This window comes from Cupressus sempervirens, chromosome 4 (genome assembly GCF_028749045.1).
Source record: "Cupressus sempervirens isolate cs-2001-9-10 chromosome 4, ASM2874904v1, whole genome shotgun sequence".
Taxonomy (NCBI): Eukaryota; Viridiplantae; Streptophyta; class Pinopsida; order Cupressales; family Cupressaceae; genus Cupressus; species Cupressus sempervirens.
The window spans coordinates 328273811-328283423 of NC_143121.1; positions in this window are offsets into that span (position 1 = coordinate 328273811).

Here is a 9613-nt window from a genome sequence, read left to right on the forward strand (position 1 = left end):
TCATCACCCTACCCCTCTCCTCATCTACTCTCTCATCACCTCTCTAGCTCTCTATCTCCCTCTTTACATAGGATTTATGGTAGAAAAGGTCAAGGCTCTTGGTCTCTCTCTCAGTCACTCACTCACACATACACACTTCCTCCACATCTCTCTCTCTCTCTCCCCCCCCCCCCCCCCTTCCTTTCTAATATATCTACCTTTGTGAGACACTACTCATATAGGAAAGACAGTAAGAGATAATGATAAGGAGTCTATAAGATATCACCTATTGAAGGTGGAATTACATGTCCCCCAATAATCTATCCTCCTCCATTTTTAAATTTGAGATAACATCAAATAAGAATAAAAAGTACATCTCACCAACCATAATATAATTTTGTGTAGGTTGTAAAATATAATTTGTACTTCAACCTAGTACTTTATATTTATAGTAAAATATCATTGAGGTGTGGTTACTTACCTAAAGAAATATAATTTGATATCCAACCTTCAATATGAGGTGAAACGAGATGAGCAAGGAGTACATCTTACCAACCACTGTGTTTCAAAATATACTATTTTTTAAAACACATCTCTCTCTCTCTCTCTCTGTATATCCTATTCTCAACTTAGATCACATTTTTTCCCTTCTTATCCACATCTGTGTGTGTGTGTGTGTGTGTGTGTGTGTGTGTGAGAGAGAGAGAGAGAGAGAGAGAGAGAGAGAGAGAGAGAGAGAGAGAGAGAGAGAGAGTCAAGCTATAAGATCATTTTCGATCATTTATGCTAGTTTGTAATTAATGAACTAATGAATGAATTTGTGGATGAAATTTTGGATGAGGAAGAACTATTGAGACAAAAGGAATTGCTCATCAAGGAAATTCTGAAAGGTGATGATCCGATAGAAAAAGTAGAAGTGGAACAACTGCTAGTAGAACTAGAAGATCAAGAACTAAACAATCACTAATAGATGTGGATAACCATAAATCAACCAAGTGAGAATATCCTTGATTGTGCGAAAAAAGAGAGGAGAATTAGGGATGGATGTGCTCATGGTCAAACTAAATTAATTGATATCTTTAATGCAAGGAAGGGGAAGATCCCTCCCAAGTCACTATGAATGTCCTAACTTGGAATGTTAGGGGTTTAAACACCCCTAACAAGCAATGTGTCTTAAAACATTGCATATCAAAAACAAAATTAGAACTTATTTTTTACAAGAAACAAAGTTAGACACTAATGATTTAGAAGTTCAAAAAAAAGCTGTGATTTAGGGAGATATGGAGATCTCCAGCTAGGGGAGCCTCAGGTTTCTGACTATAAAATCTTTGGAAGATCATGGAAATTAGATCCATGACTTAGTAAGAAGCTCCCAAATGAATTTGAGCTTCAAGAATTTTAATGTGTATAGTCCTATTGAAAATATGGAAAAAATCAAAGTCTAGAATGAGATTGAAGAAAAATTATTTTTTATAAATGAAATATTTCAATCACAGGATAAGGTTTCAATACTATAACCAAGGCATTAGAAAATTGGGGTGGAACTCAAAAACTCCCTAAAACTATTGTAGATTTCATGAATGGATTAACATAAATGGATTAATAGATATTCCCACTTTCAGAGATAGCTACACATGGAATAATAGGAGAAAAGGATTCAAATTTATTGTAGAGAAACTGGATAGATTTCTCTTAAATGAGGATATGACAAAACTATCATTTACTATGGAATCAAAAGCGAAACTCATCTTAGGTTTGGATCATTGCCCTGTTGAATTAAGCATAAAAAAGGATAAAAAGCTAGACAAAATGTCCTTTCAAATTTGAACAAGTGTGGTTTAAGGACGAGGGCTTTCTAAAGATGATAGAAAATGGTGGATTGAAATTGTGTTATCTGGGTTTGAAATTTACCAAGTGGTTAAAAAACTAAAAATTATCAAGAAAAGACTTTAGGTATAAATTTTTCAACACTTTGGGAATATCTTTGAAAGCAAGGAAGAATTGGAGAATCTAAACAAGGAGGTTATAGAGAGAGGGATGGATTTAGCCTCATATGAAAGAGAGAAGTCCCCAATGAAGGATTGTGAAGACATATTATCCAAAGAGGAATTGTTTTTGAGACATTAATCAAGAGAAACATGGCTAGCTATAGGAGACAAAAACACAAAATTCTTTCACAATGGTACAAAACAATGTAGAATCGCCAATAGAATCACTTCCATTCAAAATAAGGACTTGGAAAAGCTGGAGAATCTATATGACATTGCAAAAGAGGCAATAAACTACTTTAAATAAATCTTCAATTATAATGGTAACTAGAACCTAGAAGCAAAAGAAAGAATCATTAAGAACATCCCAAATCTTATAACCAAAGAAGAAAATAAAAATATTGTTGGGAAAATTTACCTTCGAGGAATTAAGTGCAACCCCTCAAGAAAATGAATCCATATAAGTGTCCAGAGCTGGATGGGTTTCCAACACATTTCTTTAAAAAATGCCAGTTTTTTGTAGGGATAAAGATAACTGAGGCTTTAGGAGTAAAAAATTTGGGAAAAATCCCTAGGGAGGTGAATAATACCTTTATCACCATTAATTTGAAAAAGGAGAAGTCAGAGACATTTAGTGATTATCATCCCATAGCTCTTTACAATAATCTCTATAAATTATTTTCTAGGACTATGGCAATGAGGATCTAGAAAATTCTTCCAAACTTGATTAGCAAGGAAAAAACAAGGTTTGTACATGATAGATCTATCTTTGATGGAGTAATTATTGCCCAAGAGGCCATACATCCTAGTATGTTAATTGAGATAGCTATTAAAAAGGGATATGATAGAGTGGATTGATGATTTTTGAGGAAATGCCTCAAAGCTTTTGGTTTACAAAACAATGAGTGAATTTGATATTCAAATGCATATCCTTCCCTAAGTGATCAATACTGGTAAATGGATCATCTATTTTTTTTTTTGGAATAAGAAAGGGTCTTAGATAGGGGGATATGATATCCCCTTTTATTTTCATCTTAATCGAAGAAGAATTAGGAAAATAAATAAACAATGCCAGTTATGAGAAGACTATTAAAGGAACAAGGATCACCAACAACCTAGATCTGACAACATACCAATAGTTTGTTGTTGATGACACTATTCTTTATGCACAAAGTACCATAGAGGAGGCAAAAATATATAAAAATATTAAATTAATACACCAGTGCATTAAGTCAAGAGGTTAACCCTTCAAAGTAAAAAATCTTATTTTTTACTACCCATCCTAATCCTGAGTAGCAGATTCACTAAATTTGAGAAAGTTTACTTTGTAAATACTTGGGTTCCCCTTTAAAAAAAGGGGGTTGTTCGAAAAAATTATGGGATGCTATAGCATAAAAGATCAAAAGAAAAATGGATTTCTGGAAAGGAAAATGACTCTCTTTTGTGTGTAGAGCAATGATGGTTCAGTCAATCCTTTCGACACTACCTATTTATCAATTATCTTGTGTTGTTCTCCCTCAAAAAAATAGGGATTAAATCAATAGTCTCCTCATGGATTTCTTTTGGCAAGGAATATGGGAAAATAGAAAAACTTTCCTCTTAGCTTGGGACAAGGTATGCAAACCTAAAGATGAGGGAGGTGTAGGGATCAAGGACATCAAAATACAAGGTAAAGATTTAGGAGCTAAAATTGTATGGAGAATGTATAGGAATCCACACCTCAAGTGGGCAAATATCCCAATAAAGAAATGTTTGAGTAATACTGACCCAATCAAAATATTCATGGAGACATTATCACCTAGAGTATAAAAAATTTGGAACTTCATGATGGATTGTAGATCCTCCATCTAGGATAAACCAACATAGAACCTGGGGAAGGGGAAGAAGCTCTCTTCTAGCAAGACTCTTGGGGAGGATATGGTGCTTTGGAAAAGGATGATAAACTTGCCTAGTTAAGGTTAATACTTGAAGCTAGATGGGAAAAAAGGTTATAAATAATGTGACCTCTGAGGATGAAGGAAAAGGTTGAAAATAGAAGGATTTTAAGGACATGAATCTCCCACCTAAGAAAGAGAAAGATCTTAAAAAAACCTTATCAAACAGGAAACTAACTTTCAATTTTGGCAAAGGCAAATTGATGTGGAATGGAAGAAAGAGCGGGTAATACAAGTTGAAGGTAGGGTATAAATTCTTTAGGTCTCTCTAGATGAGTACAAAGGACTCACCCCCTACAAAATTATGTTGGAACAAAGCTTGCCTAGCTAAGGTGAGAATTTTTACGTTGTTATTTTTAAATAGGAAGGTCCTTAACTCAGAAAGATTTAAGTAAATGAGACTCCATGGCCCAAGTAGATGTCCTTTATGTGAAAATGAGGTAGAATCCATTGACCACCTTTTTTTTTGCATTTCCTTTATTCTAGTCAATGCTATAAATGACTTTGTTCTCAATTAGGGCGGGTATCAAAATTTCCAATAAATATAGCAGATATGCTACATGCTTGGCCCCTCCTTAAAAAGGATAGTATTTATAGCTCTTTATGGATTTCTACACCTTCCATAGTTGTATTAGAATTATGGAAGGAATGCTACTGAATAATTTTTCAAGATAAGAAGATGAATGTAGAACAACTTGTAATTAAAATTGAGACTTTTGTCATTAAACTTACCAATAGTCAACTTTTGAATAAACAAGAGAAGGAGGCTATAATGTCTCATTGGGATGAGAAAATGTGAGGCAAGTGAATAGGTCTAAAATTAGCCCCCTTTATGGGAACATGGGGGAATCTTCAAAAAGAAATTGAGAGATGTAGGTCAATGGAAACCACCCAAGGAGGGTTGGTTTAAACTCAATTTTGATAAAGCTTCAAGAGGGAATCCAGGAAGAGTAGGCATTGGATGTAGTATCCATAACTCAAAAGACACATAGATAGAAAAGTTAGCAAGATATATAGGAATAGAAACTAATAATTGGACAGAATCAACAACTTTAGTTATAGGACTAGAACTATGTAAAACTACTAGTTGCAAGAATGTAGAGATTGAAGGAGATTCTGTAGTTATAATAAATGCTATAAGGAAAGGATCCCTCATTAATTGGAGATTGGACTCAGTTTTATCTAGAGCCCTCTCACTATGTCACACCTTTGACAAGATTACAATCAATCATATATATCAGGAGGGAAATCAAAGAGCAAAAAATGAATTAGCTAATATAGGTATAGAAGAAGGTCAAACATAGTTAGTCAAACATTCAATATAGGGACTCCATATGAATTGGGGATGGTTTAGATTTTTCAAAATCTCAACTATAGTTTATATCTCATTATCCTGGGAAAGATTTAAGGGTCTTTCTTTAGCTTTTACCTATTGCATACATTTTCAACTATGAGAAAGTAACAACACCACACTGATGCACTACGTAGAAATAAAATAAAAAACTAGCAAGAAACATACATAAGGCGATGTAAGGAAATATAGTGCCCGCCCCTAGTTTACATTTTATTATTATTGCCCAACTCTATTAGGCCAATTTTATGCTTGATGATTAGTAGCATTATCTTTTAGATTATCAGATATTGTTTCATAGTCAATTGATTTTATGATGAGACTACTTGGTACTATTTACTTCATGCATGCATGATGATGATTAGTTAGATGGATTATTATACATGTTTTCTTATGGATTCTTAACCCATACTGCATGTGTATATTTTCTTTATGTATGATGTTTCTGATGTGGTTAAGGAAGGGAGTTGTAGTCACATGCTAGTCGAGATCTACATGATGCACCACTTCCTACCATTGCCGGTTTAATTGAGTATATACATGTTTGTACATGTGTGGATTTTATGTAGATTGCAAGTAATAGGTATCGAATTCTCTAAATTTCTAGGATGAGCGTACCCTATCGCATTATCTCAATGGTAAGAGTGGGGAGATAAATTCTTGAGTCCAAATCCTAACCTTTAAACCCATTTGTCTTAGAAAATTAGGATAAGTATCTAAGATGATTACCTTTTGAATGTGTTGTATGACATAAATTCGTGATTATAACCCTTTAGTTTAATCTTGTATGTGGTATTTTATGACGAGTTTTCATAGTTTGTCTTGTAAGTCTCTTGTGATTTTTCTGTTAATTAAGTCTAAATAAGAGATTAAATTAATGATTTAACTTAAAATGAAATTTATATGATATTTTAAATATTTAAATATATTTAATTAATTGGAAAATTAATTAAATAAAAAGAATTGAATTTTAAAAGAGGAAATTATGGTTCTAATTTGAGAGCGTAATAATATTTAATTAATTTAATAATAATATATTTAGGAGATCATTTTTAAATAAATGCTAAATAATATTGTTACTTAAGTTAACAAATATTATATTAAAAATGCATAAAAAATTATTAAGAGAGAGTACGCAATTATTTAATAAAGTTTATTTTAATCAAATTGCATAAAGCTTATGCATGAGATTAAAGTATAATAAATTAATTAAAAAGAGAAGGCAAGTAAATTTAAATGAAGATATTTTATATTGCAATAAGCGTGCATGAAAACATAAAAGAAAAGTTAATAAAGAGTTAAAGGGTGGTGATCAAGGAGTTCCCTTGGGTGATCACACAATTAGTGCCCCAAATTTAGGAGAGAACTCCTTATTAGTAATTGAGGGTTCATTTTTGGGGGACTGGGAATTTTGGAGAAGGAATTTTCAGAGAGAAGGTTTTGAAGAAGAAATTTCTCTCACAATCTTTTGGGTGTTTGCGGTTTTAGCATCAAAACTAGGTAGATTCTTGTGTTTTGATCCACCCAGTTAATTACATTATTAACTATTCTTGGCTTCTTTGTGATTGTTGAAATCTATTTTCCAAAGTTCATTGTGTGAATCTTTCAATCTTTTATTCTGAATCAATTGATATTAGTATCAAATTCCATCTATATATCAGGATTGAAAGAGCAATTAGAAATCCTCATTCTGAAATTGAAAGAAATTAGTATTCTAATTAGGAAGGGTTTGAAATGAAATCAAAATTTTAGTATATAAACTTGACGGGTTTGCCGTATTTTCCCTATCAGAATATTGTTAAAATGTCATAAAAAAATATTTTAAAAAAAATGATATTATGGGAGGGGGCATTCTTGGAAATGATTTATTAATTTTTATATTTATAAAATAAATATAAAAATTAATAAATTATAAATTAGGAGGAGGTGGGGCCACCAAATCCCCACCTCCCCCTTTCCTTTTCACCCCTCCACCACGGCAATACAGGCTGCCAACGGCCATTAAGGGCTACATGATAGCATAGGCTACTGACGGCCATTAAAGGCCACATGGCAGGCCTGCTGTCATGAACAACAGGTACACTTGTTGTCATAGCAACAGGTCTGTCGCGACAATAAAGCCAATGGGCTTTTAAAATAAATACATGGGTTTCTTTTTAAATTTAATTTTATAAAATTTTAATATTAATTTTATTATTAATTAATAATTTTTATTAATAAGTTTTTATTAATTCTTAATTTAATAATTAATGAATTTTTAAATATAGTTAATTTTTAATTAGTGATTTTATTAATAGCTTTGTTAATTATTACTAATTATTAATTAATAAGTTATCAATATAGTGTTCATTCTCATAATTATTAATTAATTTAATTAAAACTAGTTTAATTAAGTTTGATTAATGATGAATATTATTTAATCGAGTTTTACAATTATTATTATTATTTTATTTATATTGATTTCAATGAAACAATAATTATTTTATTTGAAAATCAATAATTATTATTTTAATAATTTAATAAATCATTACCCTTCAATTATCTTGGAATAATTGACTTATAATTAAATAAGGGCAATTGTGCATTTTATGCAACTGTGAAACTTGTCTACATGAAACATACATTGAAACAAAAACTTAGGTTACTGTTAACTCAACTATGTGTTTTCAAAATCAAACCAAACTATGAAACTACTCTATTATCTATATGTTGTCTATGTTTTGGGTTTGGGTCAATTAGAGTGTTGACCAATTTTAGGATGTCTACCAAAGGCTTGAGAGTTCTGTGTTTGTGATATTATGATGAATTGATCTTGATTTTTTTAAACTCAACCATGTTAATGTGATTGGTATGCTTTATGATGAGTTTTGTTATATTGTTGGTTATTGCTTTTAGTGTCCTTGTGGGATAATGAGATAAATGTTATGACATATTTGAATTAACCTTTTGAGTCTTCAATTAGTATTTTTGGGATGTTTTGCAATTGCTTGTAAAGAACTGATGGGCTATTGTGAATGATCTTTTGATGCTTTTTAGTCACTCGTATAGGACTGAAGTGACATATACTATGATTCTTTGATTTGTGATTTCATGAGCTTAGGGTAGGTTATCTATATGTAATGTCGAAAAGTGGCTTGCAATGGAGGCTGGGGCCCAAAGTGGCTGCCAAGGTAACCCATTGTAAGTTGTTTAATAAGTGAAAACACTACACTAAATGGGAATACAATGAATCTAATAAGAGTTTATATGTTCTTGCCCATGCTTTGAGTTCCAGTACAAACTAGTATGGGAGTAGAGATAATGCTTGGTTGTGACCATGCATCGTTAGTATGCCTTGTCAGTACAAAAGGATACTAGTGTTGCACAGAGTCACTAGGGGCCCAAGGTCAAGTTAGACTGCCAGGGTAACTCTACCGTCGATTCGTGCAATGACACTTGCCCACTTACATAGTACATTTCCTACATGTATGTGTTTGCCTCTGGGTCTAGATGTTAATTTATCTTAGAAACTTTGAGTTAGATTACTTTTAGGGTTTCCTTGACTTAGATATTACTTTTGATTTTGGGATTGATATCCTCTTTGGGAATTGAGACTATCTCCTCAGTGTGGTGGGAGTGGACTTTTTTGGGTTACCACGAGGTAGGGTAGTAATGCTTTTTACTCTTACCATTGAGATCCATCTGTTGATGCCGTGGCTGGAGTTCCTTTTCTGCATTTCCTTTTATTCTATCTTTTTGTATTATGATGGATGGTTATATCTTTATGATGGATAATTTCACTTATTATATTGTACTTTATTTCATGGATCTGAAAGGGATGATGCAACCTATTTTTATAAATGTATATTCTTGTAGCCTTTCATACCCTAGTGGATGATTGTGTATTTTGAATTTAGGAACAAATGTATATTCTTTTAATGGACTTGGACTTTTAGTTATTCTTTCATGTGGATGTGTTATTTATTAGACTTAGTATTAATTAAATTTAAATGTGACTCAACGTCTTGGGATCCTTAAGGAATGTAATCTGTTATATTTTCTTATGTGTGATTGTATGTTTTGCTTTTGCTACTTTATGATTGATGTGTATATTGTTCTTTAAATTTTCTTTCTTTCGAAAACTTAGAAAAAATTTAGGTTAATTCTTTTGGATCCCTTGGCGGGACATTACAGGAAATTTGCAAAAAAAAATATTATTGTTTCCACTTGATCCATGATAGATCTTAAATAAATAAGCAGTTAAATCCACATACAAGAGAATATACAACATACCCACAAAGATCATGGTACAAGATACATCCTAGGAAACCTTCATTAAGGGAAAAACCTAACCTCCAAAATCATCCACCATCAGTATTATT